This window comes from Pipistrellus hanaki (genome assembly GCF_964339955.1).
Source record: "Pipistrellus hanaki genome assembly, chromosome: 6".
Lineage (NCBI taxonomy): Eukaryota > Metazoa > Chordata > Mammalia > Chiroptera > Vespertilionidae > Pipistrellus > Pipistrellus hanaki.
In genome coordinates, this window is record NC_140508.1 from 66,729,095 (window position 1) to 66,743,486 (window position 14,392).

Below are 14,392 nucleotides of genomic sequence, written 5' to 3' on the forward strand. Positions count from 1 at the left end.
GCGATATCTTCCCCAGGCTCCCTCTGAGGCTGGGAAGGAATCTGCTAATGGCTGCAAGTGGGATGTGGCATTGGGAGCCCAGCAGCGCGGAGAGTGCACATGGCTGTCCCTGTGGCACGGTTCTGGCCACTTCCCTTTTGCCTCCTAGTCTGGCATCAAGCCCTCACATCACTGCTGAGAGCCTCCAGGAACCTTCTCAATATCCTTTTTGCTTAAGTTAGCCCAAAGCAGTTCTGAGTGCTTGCAACCAAGGCCCCCGTTGACACAAGGACCATTCTGTTCCTTCTCCTCAACCACTTAGGAATCTGGCTGTGACCACAAACACCACCAGCCTTGTTGCCAAAAGCCTCCTGAAGGTCCCAGGGCATTTCCAGGGCAACCTGGTCCAGATCTCCTCCTCTCCAGCCCTGCTCCTCCCTCCAGGTGCTCTCCTGCCTCTTTCACAGCACTCTCCTCCCTGGCCTTCCGTATTTCCAGACCATCCCTGTATAATCCTATAGTGCACGCCCTTCCCCCACGTCATCCAAACAGTGGACCACCTGGTTAATCCTCTTAAATCCATCCCCTCAGTATTAGTCTGCTAGGGCTGCCATAACAAAGTGCCAAAGACTAGGGGGCTTAAGCAACAGAAATTTATTTTCTCAGACTCTGGAGTCTGGAAGTTCAAGACCAAGGTGAGGACTGGGTTGGCCTGTGTCCCTGGTTTGTCGATAGCTGCCTTCTCCCTGTGTCCTCCTGTGGTCTTCCCTCTGTGTGTCCGTGTCCTAATTTCTTCTTTTTTTAAAAAATATATATATATATTTTATTGATTTTTTACAGAGAAGGGGAGTGATAGAGAGCTAGAAACATCGATGAAAGAGAAACATGAATCAGCTGCCTCCTGCACGCCCCCTACCGGGGATGTGCCCACAACCAAGGTACATGCCCCTGACCGGAATCGAACCTGGGACGCTCTCATAACCTTGTTTTACCTTAACTGCCTCTCTAAAGATCCTGTCTCCAAAAACAGTCACATTCTGAGGTTCTGTGGGATAGGATTTCAACCAATGAATCGGGGGTGGGGGGTGCAACTCAGTCCATAACACCCTCAGTCCTCCGCATTCTCACTGCCACTGCTTGAGCTTCAGCCCTCCCACTTCTCTCCCGGTGACACGTAGCTCGGCCCTCCAGTGCCCAGCACCCACGCTCTAGATGCACTTCTTGGTCAGCCATCCCTGACCGTGATCAGGAAGCTTCCATAGCTCCCTGCAGATTCCAGAACGAAGACCAAACTCCCTAGCCTGGCATCCGAGGCCCTGCAAAACCTGGCTCCACCGGCTTTCCCAATCGCCATTGCAATTAGGGCCAGGGGAAAAGACAGTGTTGGCTAGTGCCATGCTATTCGTGGACCTATAGCATCTCTACCACCTGGGAGCTTGTTAGCAATGCAGACCCTCGGTGGGCCAGGCCCCTGACCCGCTGAATCAGAATATGCATCACCTACACAGACCCCAGGCGGTAGATGGATCCTTCCTATGCATCCAGGAGTTTGAAAGTTCACCCCTAGAGGGACTCCTGGGAGCAGGATCTGAGGTCACCTGGTTGGCTCAGAACTTGACTTTGTCCCAACAGAACTATTTCATTCACAGTACTCTGAGATACACAGCAGATGACAATTCTGAGCGAACAAGTGAACTTGACATCCCAAAGCTATTAAGAATGCCTAAGTCACAAGTACTAGAATAATCAAATGAAAAGGTTGCTGGAGCCAGCGCTCTGCTGGGAAAGGCACTGTTCTCCTCTTTCGTTTCCCTTCGGCAAACATGCATGGAAGCTTTGAAGAGTGCCAGGCTGGGTGCTCGGTGGGTGTTGGGCATATGGAAAGAAAGGAGGTATGAGTTGGTTCTGCAAAAGCTCACAAAACAGGAAAGGAGACAGACCATAAAGATATGCACTCAAGCCGAAACTGGTTTGGCTCAGTGGATAGAGCGTCGGCCTGCAGACTGAAGGGTCCCAGGTTTGATTCCACTCAAGGGCATGTACCTTGGTTGTGGGCACATCCCCAGTGGGAGTGTGCAGGAGGCAGCTGGTTGGTGTTTCTCTCTCATCCATGTTTCTAACTCTCTATCCTTCTCCCTTCCTCTCTGTAAAAAATCAATAAAATATATTTTTTTTAAAAAGATATGCACTCAGCAACCACTGTCTAAACGTAGACAGTGGTCGTTGAGTGCCTATCTTCTTTTTTTAATATATCGACCAGCTGCCTCCACCACAGCCCGCCCTCTCACTCTGTTCCTCCAACTTCGGTTCTTAGAACATGCCATGCTTTGGCCTCTGGACCTTTGCACTCTCCATTCCCCCTGCCTCAAACCCTTCCCATGCCCCCCATCTCTGCCCACCCCCGTGTCTGGGTAAATCTTAGTCATCTTTTAGATTTCAGCTGAGATGTCATTTCTCCCAGGAAAATGCTGCTGACCACCCAACCTGAGAAGAAAGGCTCTTCCGTGTTCCCATGCCCACCCCCGACTCCCCCAGCCAACCACTTCCCTTATTGTGGCATTTTTCACAATTCAGAGTGAATTTCCTGCCTATTCACCTATCTCTCCCAGCAGGCTGAGATCATTATGAGGGCAGGATCCTTATCTGCTGGGTTCACTGTATTTGTAGGTATTTCCTAAACATAGAAAAACAATAGTAATACTAGTCAGCTTTTTTAATTTAGCTCACAACGTGTGCCAGGCACTGACATAAGTATTTATATGTACTATATTCACTCATTTAATGGTGAGGTGGGTGCTATTTTTCCATATCGCAGATGAAGAAAGAGAAGCACAGAGAAGTTAAGTAAATTGCCCGAAGTAACACAGCTTGTAAGTGGCAGTGAAGGGATTCAAACCCAGGTAGTCTGGCTCCAGAATCCATATTGGAAGAGGTGGTGATTAATTCCATTGGGGAGAAGTAAAAGGTCAGGGAGGCTTTATCAGAAATAACATCTGCCGAAACCGGTTTGGCTCAGTGGGGTCCCAGATTCCATTCCAGTCAAGGGCATGTACCTTGGTTGCGGGCACATCCCCAGTGGTGGGTGTACAGGAGGCAACTGATCGATGTTTCTCTCTCATTGATGTTTCTGACTCTCCCTTTCGCTCTGTAAAAAAATCAATAAAATATATTTGAGAGAGAGAGAGAGAGAGAGAGAGAGAGAGAGAGAAAGAAAGAAAGAAAGAAAGAAAGAAAGAAAGAAAGAAAGAAGGAAAGAAAGAAAGAAAGAACACCTGAACCAGGTTTTGAAGAGTGAAGAGGTGAAGAGAAGCTTGCCACCAGGGCGAGGAGCAGGGCTTTGCATACTGGACAACCTCCAACAACTTCCTTTCAGTGCAAAAGCATTTTCCTGAAGGGCAAATGGAAAGCAATGGACAGGACTGGCCAGTGAGGCATAGACAGGGTGAATGCCTTAGATGGCATCCAGTTTCAGCCTGAGTCACCCAGGGGTGGGGCAAGGCAGGTTACATATACCCTGGAGCTCGGCTCCTTCTGTCCCTTACTAAGCAGCCCCATCTCTCCCGTCCTCTCTGTCCTGTCCTCTCCAGTTGACCTGGGGGACTCTACCAGGCACCTTCACGCATGCCATTCATTCATTCATTCATTCATTCCCCAAAGCTTTACAGATCTCCTTCTAAATGTCAGACAATGAGCTGGGCCCCTGACCTCAGGGGATGACAAACTGATGTGTAAGAGAAATACATTAGCAGACTTTTACAATCCTCTCTGACTAAGCCACAACAGAGATCTTTCATCCCCTTATTCTCAGGGTAGGCACACAAAATATACCGTATGTACGGACCACTGAGGACGGTCCATACCGAATGTATGGATCAATGAGGATGGTGAGTGACAGGGTGGGAGGGCCCAGTTAGACCTCAGGCTTTCTTCAGCCTCTCGGTGCCCCTATCACTCAGCCCCTCCTCCGTGACCACGGGCCAAGGACAAGAGCCCTCAGCCCCCAGGGGTGTGGGTTGGTCTAGACCTGGGCTCTGATCTGATGGCCATGAAGCTTGTGTGCACCTGTCAATTTAAATTAATGAAAATTAGATAAAATTTAAAATTCTGCCCCTCGGTCTTGCTAGCCACACGTGGCAACCATACTGAGCAGCACAAGTCATAGATCATTGGCGGCATCCAGAAAGTTCTTGTGAACCATGATGCTAGTTCACAGCAGCTACTCGCCTTTTGAATTCAAACATATTTGGGAATTGACACGTCTTCATTTTACCAGAAAAAAAAAAAATTTAAAGCAGTAATAATGATTTTTTTTAAATTGCCTGGCCTATGTTGCTCAGTGGTTAACCACTGACCTATGAGCCAGGAGGTCACAGTTCAATTCCAGGTCAGGGCACATGTTGGGGTTGCATGCTCCATCCAATTTCCAGTCAGAGGCATGCAGGAGGCAGCCAATCAATGATTCTCTGTCATCATTGATGTTTCTATTGCTTTCTCTCTCTTCCTCTATCAAATCAATATATATATATATTCGAAACTGGCTTGGCTCAGTGGATAGAGCATTGGTCTGCGGACTGAAGGGTTCCAGGTTCGATCCCGGTCAAGGGCATGTACATTGGTTGCAGCCACATCCCCGGTGGGGGGTGTGCAGTAGGCAGCTGGTTGATGTTCCTCTCTCATCGACATTTCTAGCTCTCTATCCCTCTCCCTTTCTCTCTGTAAAAAGTCAATAAAATATATTTTTAAAAATTACATATATATATATATATATATATATATATATATATATATATATATTTAAACCATGAACACTAAAAGTAATATGAAAGTTTTATTAGGCCTGGGGTTTAAAATGGCCATATTAAGAGATATCCATGAAACAATTGGAGAAATTTGAATATTGATTGTGTATTGGATAATTGTGTTGTGGTTATGGAGGAGACTGCCTGTTATTTAGAGGATTTAGGGGTGACATATGAAGTTGTCTGCAGTTAACTCCCTTGTATCTGAGGGAAGAGAGAGAGAGAGACATGGTAGGGGGAGAAAATGTGTCTACATGTTAACAACTCATGAACCTAGGTGAATCTTATAGAAAGTTTGAGAATTCTTCAAAATAAAAGTCATGGGAGGGGAGATAAGCAGTGAAAACAGTGGTTACTCCACTGCCCAGCAGATCATGAGGGCTCTTTGTAGGGCTGCACTGATGCTCCAGTTCTTTTTTTTTTTTTTTTTTTTTCTTTTTTAAAAATATATTTTATTGATTTTTTTATAGGGAGGAAGAGAGAGGGACAGAGAGTTAGAAACATCAATGAGAGAGAGTCATCAATCAGCTGCCTCCTGCACACCTTCTACTGAGGATGTGCCTGCAACCAAGGCACATGCCCTTGACCGGAATCGAACCTGGGACCCTTCAGTCTGCAGGCCGATGCTCTATCCACTGAGCCAAACCGGTTTCGGCTGATGCTCCAGTTCTTGACGTGGGATGCTGGTTACATGAAGCTGCAGTGGGTTGAATTGTACCTCTCTCCCTGGAAATCTATGAAAGTAAGCTTATTTGGAAGAAGGGTCTTCGTAGCTGTAATTAAGTTAAGGATCCTGGGATGAGATCATTCTGTATTAGAATGGGCCTAAACCCAATGGCGGGTGACCTTTTCTGAGAAAGCAGAGGAAGACTGAGAAGAGGCTGTGTGGAGATGGAGGCAGAGATACTGGGGTGATGCAGCCACAGGCCAAGGAACCGCGGGAGCCCCCAGAAGCTGGAAGAGTCCAGGAAGGATTCTCCCCGAGAGTCTTCAGGGGTGACTGGTCCTGCTGACACCTTGATTTCAGGCTTCTCTCCTCCAAATCTGAGAGAATAAATGTCTGTTGTTTTAGGCCACCAGGTTTGTGGTACTTCATTACAACAGCCATAGGGTGTTCACATAGTAGCAATTCATTAAGCTGTACACTTATGATTTGTGCACATTTCTCTATGTATGTTATACTCCTTAAAAATGTACTGAAAAATAAATAAACTGACTATTATCAGTATTCATTTAAAAAATGAATAGGCTGACGCTCTATCCACTGAGCCAAACCGGTTTGGGCTCATTTTAAAATTTTAAAAGAAAAGACCTAGGAAGGACATAATCTCAAAATAAAAATAGGCCCTTAAAACGAAATCTCGCTCTATGATACTTTTCCCCTTCCTTTTGCTAAGAATGCGCAAACATAGCCATTCTAGCTCAGCACCAGCTGCAGATCAGCCACATCGGAATCCCCTGGGGGTTTTGAAAAATACAGAATCCCAGACAGAGAAGTCACGAAGACAAGATAGGGAGTCCAGAAATAAACCCAAATGCATGTGGGAATTTAGGATATGCTAAAGGTGGCATTTCCATGTAGTGGGGAAGACAGATTATTCAATATGGTGTAGGTTCAATTGGCTAGCCACTTGGAAAAAAATAAAGCTGTGCCTCTACCTCATTCTATTCACCAAAATAAATTTCAGATGGATGAAACTTTTAATTAAGGGGGGAAATACCCTAAAAGGACATCAAGAGAATATAAGGCGTTTTCTTCTTATAATCTTGAAGTAAAAATTGCCTTTAATAAACATTTACTCAATACTTATTCTCTAACTTTGTGCTTGGTGGTGGAGATAGAGACAAGGGGAGGTCCTTGCCTTCTAGAACTCTAGAACAGTGGTTCCCAAGTTTTAAAATTTCCCTGACCATTACAAATTATTTTATTTATTTATTTATTTATTTATTTATGCTTTTTAATAATTTCAGAGTGAGGGAAACAAATTTATATGCATCATCGCAAAGCAGTTATAAAAAAAGATTCATACATTTCACTAAGTAAAGCCAGATGGTCACAAACAACAAAACAAGAACAAACAGCCTTGATGGGAAGGGGTGTGGGAATGAAGATAGATTGCTTGATGAGTGTGAGGTTTCTTTTTGGGGTGATAAAAAATGTTTTGGAACTAGTCAGAGGTGGTGATTGCACAACATTATGAATGTACTAACTACTACTGAACTATGAACTTGAAAAAAAAAAAACTTTTAAACGATAAATTTTATGTTATGTTAATTTCACTTCAATATAAAAATAAATAGGAATACAAATTTTGAAATCAACTTTTAAAAAACATTAAGTGCCTCCCTGGGAAAAAAATTATAACATAAGGGGAAGATAAGAATTCATTTCCCTAATATACAAAGAGTTATGACAAATCAGTAAGGTAAAGATAAACAATAGGTGTTGGTAAGGACATGGAGCAACAGACAACCTCATTTGTTGTTGGTAAGAATGTAAATTGGTATGAACTTTGGGAATGTAATTTGGAAATAATTTAAATGGACAGAACTTTTGACCCAGCCATTTCACTGCTGAGATCCTTCTCTTACAGATTTACTTACACAAGTGTTCATTGTACTATTCTGGCAGCTCAAGCAGACATATAGGTTGAAAGGTATTTTTTGCAGCGCTGTTTATAATAGCAAACAGCCTGAGTGCTCATCAGTGGGGAACTAGTTAAACATAGTACATCCTCTGGGTAGCGGATCCTACCCAGTTTCTAAAAAGAACAAGATGTTGTGAACTTCATATTGGTTTGTTTTCATTTCTAAATTGTATTACTCCTTTAAAACAGGAGCTGCTTTAAAGAAAGAACTTCCTGTATTCTGAAGGTGAATCTTCACTCCTTCACTCATTGGATAAATATTTATTATATTCAACTTTTAAAGTAACAGACTGGGATTCACTTGTCTTTTTATTCATTCATGTAATTACTGAGTGCCTACAATATTGCACTATAGTAGAGGCTCTCCTAAGTGCTAGATATACAAAAATAATAAAAATGCATTGTCCGTGCAAATAAATAAATAAATAAATAAAAAGAACAAGATGTATCTATGTGTGCTTAGGGAAAATTATTCAGACAAGAACTATTAAGGGTGTGTTTCGGGGGACCAGTGTCCACTACACTTAGTATTATATATCCAGTGTGTGCAGACCTTTAAACATTTTCTGGAGGGTACACAAGTAGCTAGTAACAGTGGTTATGTATAGAAAGTCACACTCAGATTGGAGGACAAGGAGATTTTTTTTACCTAAACCTCATACCTTTTCATACTTCTCGAATTTTTTAAAACTGTGAACATATGTTACTCTTATGTATACTGCTTTTTAAGGTTAATTTTTTAAATTATGCAATAGCTTAGGCAAAGGAAAAGTGTAGATAATAATGAAACAGCCCTGACGAGTGTTGCCCTGTGGTTAGAGCATCTGCCCACACACCAAAGGGTCTCGGATTTGATTCCAGTGCCTGGGTTGCAGGTTCAATTCCTGGCCCCCGTCTGGGCATGTGGGGGTGGCAACCAATTCATCTATCTCTTTCCCTCCCTCCCTCTCTCCACTCCTTCTTTTAAAAAAAATCAATGGCTTTGAAATAGGGTTTCATGGCCCCTTCCCAGCACATAGGTCTTCTTTCATAGGTCACTGTCAGCTTTCTGAAGAACATGATGTCCCGTGAACATGGTCCTCAATGGCATGACTCTGACGTTGGCTGGGAAAAACTGTTTTGTCTTGGGTTACTTGTTCTGTAAAAACAGGATGTGGTTAATAGACTTAAAAGCGGTCCTACACAAGGGTCGCTGCTGCTCTCTGACCTCCCTGCGTGGAGAGAGAACAGCCGCTGGCCGGCAATAAAGGCTCCCTAAATTTTAATTTGGTCTGGACTCCAGTGGTCTTTACTCGCATTCACACCACAACAGAAAAATATCCTTGAGTAAGGATTAACAAAAAAAAAAACAACAAAAAAAAACCCTATATAATAAAAGGCTAATATGCAAATAGACCTAACAGAGAAACAACCGGTCGCTATGATGCACACTGACCACCGGGGGCAGACGCTCAACACAGGAGCTGCCCCCAGGTGATCAGTGTGCTCTCACAGGGAGAGCGCTGCTCAGCCAGAAGCCGGGCTCACAGCTGGCGAGTGCAGTAACAGTGGTGGGAGCCTCTCCCACCTCTGCAGCAGTCAGACATCCCCCGAGGGCTTTTAGACTGCGAGATGGTGCAGGCCGGGCTGAGGGAAGCTCGCCCCCCCACCCCCCATGCATAAATTTCATGCACCGGACCTCTAGTAAATAAATAAACTCAGGTTCCCAACACCCATCTATAATAATAAAAGCGTAATATACAAATCAACTGAACGACCAAACAGTAGAATCATCCAGATAATCTTCCAGAGAACCATGCTATGACACCCACTAGCACCAGGCCAGCCAAGGCAGGTGCAATGCAATTGGTTGGGGGCCTGGCCATCGCCCCATGGTCATCCTGAAAAGGGAGGCCCAGGTCACTGGCTGGGGGGGGGCAAGCAATTATGGGGGCTCCACGATTGCCCCAAAGAGGGAGGCCCAGGCCACCAACGGGAGGCTGTGGCAGGTGGGCAGGGCCTCCCTCTTTGGGGCGATGTATCACGGGCCTCCCAAACTGTGAGAGGGCACAGGCCAGGCTGAGGGACCTCCTCCCCAATGTATGATTTCCATGCACCGGGCCTCTAGTATTAAATAATTTAACATGACAGACACAATTTGAAGACCCCTGTGCATCTTTCTGTAACCTCACTCCCCTTCCTCTCCCTAGAGGCTACACCATTCTGAGTCTGATGCTATTAGATATCCATTTTTGTTCATTTGTTTGTTTCTTGCTGTTATTTACTTAAACAACAGAAATTTATTTCTCACAGTTCCAGAAACTGTAAGTCAGAGCTCAGGATGCCAGCATCCTCGGGTTTTAGTGAGGGCTCTCTTTCTGGCTTACAGGCAGTTTCCTTCTTGCTTTGTTTTCACATGACAGAGAACCAGACATGCATGTTTTCATTTCCAGGCATTAAAAAAAAAATCTTTGGCCATAGACAGTTTTGCTCAGTGGATAGAGTATTGGTCTGTGGACAGAAGGGTCCTGGGTTCAATTCCAATAAAGGGCAGATGCCTAGATTGTGGGCTCTATCTAGGGAGTGTGCAGTAGGCAGCCCATTATGATTCTGTCTCATCATTGATGTTTTGATCTCTCTCTCTCTCTCTCTTTGAATTCAGTAAAAATATTTTATAAAAATCTTTTATAACTTCCTGATCTATCAATAGACAGCATATTGTTTTGCATGTTTTATTCTTTATATAAATAATTAGGGACCAGGTGCATGAAATTCATGCACTGGTGAGGGGCCCCTTAGCCCAGCCTGCCCCCTCTTGCATACTGGGAGCCCTCAGGGGATGTCCTACTGACTGCTTAGGCCCGCTCCCCATTGGGAGCGGACCTACGCCACAGTCTGGCCTCCCTTTGTGGGAAGCCACCAGGCTGATCAGGGGAAGGTGTCAGCCCTATCACTCCACTGGTGCAGCCACTGCCAGTCACAACAACCGCCAAGGTATTTTCATCAACACGGACTCTAGTCCCTTCACCATGTAAAAAATGACACCTTTCTTTAGGCATTTTCAAGATGTATCTTTCATAGGATATGACATTTCTTCCTTTATTTTTCTTTTTATCCTCACATGAGAATATATTTCCATTGATTTTTTCCCCCCTTCCCTCCGATGGCAGACTCAGCCCTTTCCCAAGCCTAAAGCCTCTGCCCTAGGATTTAGGCTTAGGAAGGCCCCCTGCTCCAATGGCCGTCTGGGAGTGACCTGGGTGCTGAGGAGGTTCCGGGACCTAGGTATGTATGCAAATTCACTGCCATCTTTGTTGGGTTAATTTTCATACTCACTCTGATTGGCTGTGGGTGTAGCGGAGGTATGGTCAATTTACATGTTTCTCTATTTTAGGTAAGATGTTCATCTATACAGTATAATTCTTAGACCCAGGCAAGTCGGGTCTTGGACCCAGAGTTTTAGAGGGGTCTCCTTCTGGCCCTTCTCTGTCTGTGCCCCCCATGGGGCAAGGAATCCAAGGGAACATGCACACATGGAGTCTGTGAGCCTCTTGTAGACCACGGTCAGGTTACTCGGTACCCCGGAACTCCAGGCCCAAACAGCCTCCCGTGCTATGCCGTGCCTAAGCAGGGCTGTCTCCCGGGTGCATGCACCCTCCTGAGGGTGAGCCATCTACCTAAGTGTGCACCCCGGGCCAAGGGGTGACTGTTTGGGGAGGGGCGGGGGTAGTACGTGGAGCTGAACCCTCGCTGGAGTGCCCACACACAAAAGGAGGCATGAGGGGGGCAATGCGGATGGGGAAAGACATCCATTTGTATTTCTGCCTTGGACTCTCCTCCCTCCTCCCCCATATGCACATTAAATTCTATGCATTTTGACACAACTTGCTTTTCCCCTCAACATTACATTTTTGAGCATTATCTATGGCAATATCTATAGCTCCAGTTTATTAATTTTCTCTCCCTTACAGCATGCCCTCAAAGTTTTTTGGGGTTTTTTTAATATATTTTATTGATTTTGTACAGAGAGGAAGGGAGAGAGATAGAGAGTTAGAAACATCGATGAGAGAGAGTCATCGATCAGCTGCCTCTTGCACACCCCCTACTGGGGATATGCCCGCAACCAAGGTACATGCCCTTGACCGGAATCGATCCCGGGTCCTTCAGTCCCCAAGCCAATGCTCTATCCATTGAGCCAAACCGGTTTCGGCTGCCCTCAAAGTTTAAAAAGTTTCTGATCCCTGATGCCTCCTCACGCAGAAGATTCTGATGTGGGAGGAGGGGCCAGATGGGCTGAAGCGAATGCATCTTTAGGAAACTGCATGATGCAGCTCGGCAGCTCGGGTTAAGGACACGGGGAGACAACCCCTCTTGGAGTGCCCCTGGCTTTGCACAGGCCAACCCTGTCCCTTTCTGCTGTCCCTCCTTGTGCCCCCAAGGTCTGTCTGGACCGGCTCTGCGCAGGCCACCAGCCCAACAGCCTGGTTCAGGTCTGGGAGAGCTGGCGAAGGCAGCGGGCGCCCCCTGCTGGATGCAAACGCAAGCTGAACAGATTGGTCCCTCCTCCGTGGATCTCTGGCCACAGGCACGCAACCTTTCCCCCAGCTTTTACTAGCAGCAGCACTTGGACGCAAATTGCCATCTCTTCTGCTCTCCAAAAGTGTTCTCATAACAGACTCTCTGTGGGATCTTTATTAGGGATAAAAGAGTGTGTGGGTGAGAAACTGCCAGGCTCAACTCCTGGTTTATTCTCTGATCATTGTGTGACCTCAGGCAAATCATCGGACCTCTGAATAACTCGGTACCTCATGAATAAAATGGGACAGAATGTTGCCTAGCTCATAGGCCTGCTTTGAAGATTCGAGTTTAAAGGGGCACCTGCAGGACTAGTTGCTATGAGATGCCAGTCCCGGGGCTAACGATTTCTCAGTGATCCAGAGCTTACTGGTCCGGGAACCGCTGTGTGTCTTTCTGTTGACTGACTATATCATTTAATCATCACAACTCACGATGTGGGTGTGCTTATGTTCACCCCCGTTTTACAAAGGAGGAAACCGAGGCACAGAGAGATCAATCAAAGGCTCACAGCTCACAGCTTGTAATAACCATGATTTGAACCCAGGCAATTACACTCCAGAGCCCATGCTTTTTGGGGGTTTTTTAATCAATTTTAGAGAGGAAGGAGGAATGAGAGAAAGACAGACAAACATCGATCCGTTGCCTCCTATATACACCAGAAATCAACTGGGATTGCAACTGAAACAGCCCAGTTGGTGTAGCTCAGTGGTTGAATGTTAACCCATGAACCATGAGGTCACCGGTTCGATTCTATTAATAGGTCAAGGCACATGCCTCGTTTTTGGGCTTGATCCCCAGTAGGGGGCATGCAGGAGGCAGCCAATCAATGATTCTCTCTCATCACTGATGTTTCTATCTCTCCTTCTCCCTTCCTCTCTGAAATCAGTAAAAACCTATTTTCTAAAAAGCCTAGGTATGTGTCCTAACCAGGAATCAAACCTGAGAGCCTTCAGTGCACACGGCGATGTTCCAACCAAGCCACACTGGCCACAGCCTATGCTTTTATTTAGTTAGTAAACCCTCGCCCAAGGATATTTTTCCATTGATTTTTTTTTTTTTTTTTTTTTTTTTTTTTTTTTTTTTTTTTAGGGAGAGTAGAAGAGAGAGGGAAAGACAGAGAGAAACATCAATGTGAGAGAAACATACTAACTGATTGCCTCCTGCACCAGCCCCCACCAGGGCCCAGGCCAGGAAGGAGCCAGCAACCAAGGTACGTGAACCCAGGACTTTTTGGTCCGCAGGCCAACGCTCTATCTACTGAGCCAAACCAGCTGGAGCACAGCCCATGCTTTCTTTTCTTTTTCTTTTTTAAAAAATATATTTTATTGATTTTTTTTACAGAAAGGAAGGGAGAGAGATAGAGAGCTAGAAACGTCGATGAGAGAGAAACATCGGCCAGCTGCCTCTTGCACACACCCTAGCGGGAATGTGCCCGCCACCAATGTACATGCCCTTGACCGGAATCGAACCTGGGACCTTTCAGTCCGCAGACCGACACTCTACCGTTGAGCCAAACCGGTTTCGGCACAGCCCATGCTTTCAATCACTCCATTCTCATGGCAATTTGGGGGCATGTACTATGCCCATTATATAGCTGGGAACACTGAGGCTCAGAGAAGTGAAGTGACTTGCCTCAGATCATACAACTAATTAGTATTGGAGCCCTGGCCTGGACCTGCCCCAGTTCTGTCTCCTTGCATTATCTGATCTAATCCCATGGCAACCCAGCAGGCATGGTGACCCTGTGTGACAAGGTAGGGCATTGATCTGAGATGATTGAATGACTTGCTCAAGGTCAAAGAGCCAGTTAGTAGGAAGCTTTTTCTGTTGGGAGCAGAGCCCAAGGACATTCTGTTCAGGGCCCAGCACCTCTGCAGCACCCTGCTCCAGCCCCTGGCCATCTCTTATCCTTATGGTCACAGCTCCTGTTCCTAGGAAGGTGAGTTTAGCACCACTTGCTTCCAGGCCAGTCTTAGCACAGCTGTCAAAGTTGCACTATCAAGCTGTCACTCACCTGAAACCCGGCCTCAGCATTGGCTCCTGGAGCTTTCTCTATGACATGGACGTCAGATTCCATTCCCCCGCCCTCAGTGGGAGGCAGCTGGCACCATGGAAGGAGCAGGATGTTGGAGCCAGATAATCCAAGGTTGAAATCCAGCTGGTCAAACATCCTCACCTCCCTGAACCCCCATTTAATGACTTCTAATATGGGGATAATGATCTGTGCTTTGCAGACTCCTCTGAGAATAAAATGCAATACAGTGTACACAGTATCTGGTACACAGTGGGTGCTGAGTAAACGTTATCTCCCTTTGCTAGTTCTGTGCTACAGACTCTCATCTGCTGACCATGCCCCTTCCTCACAGGCCCAGAGTCCCTCTTTACAGAATCGTCTGGCATAATCTTATT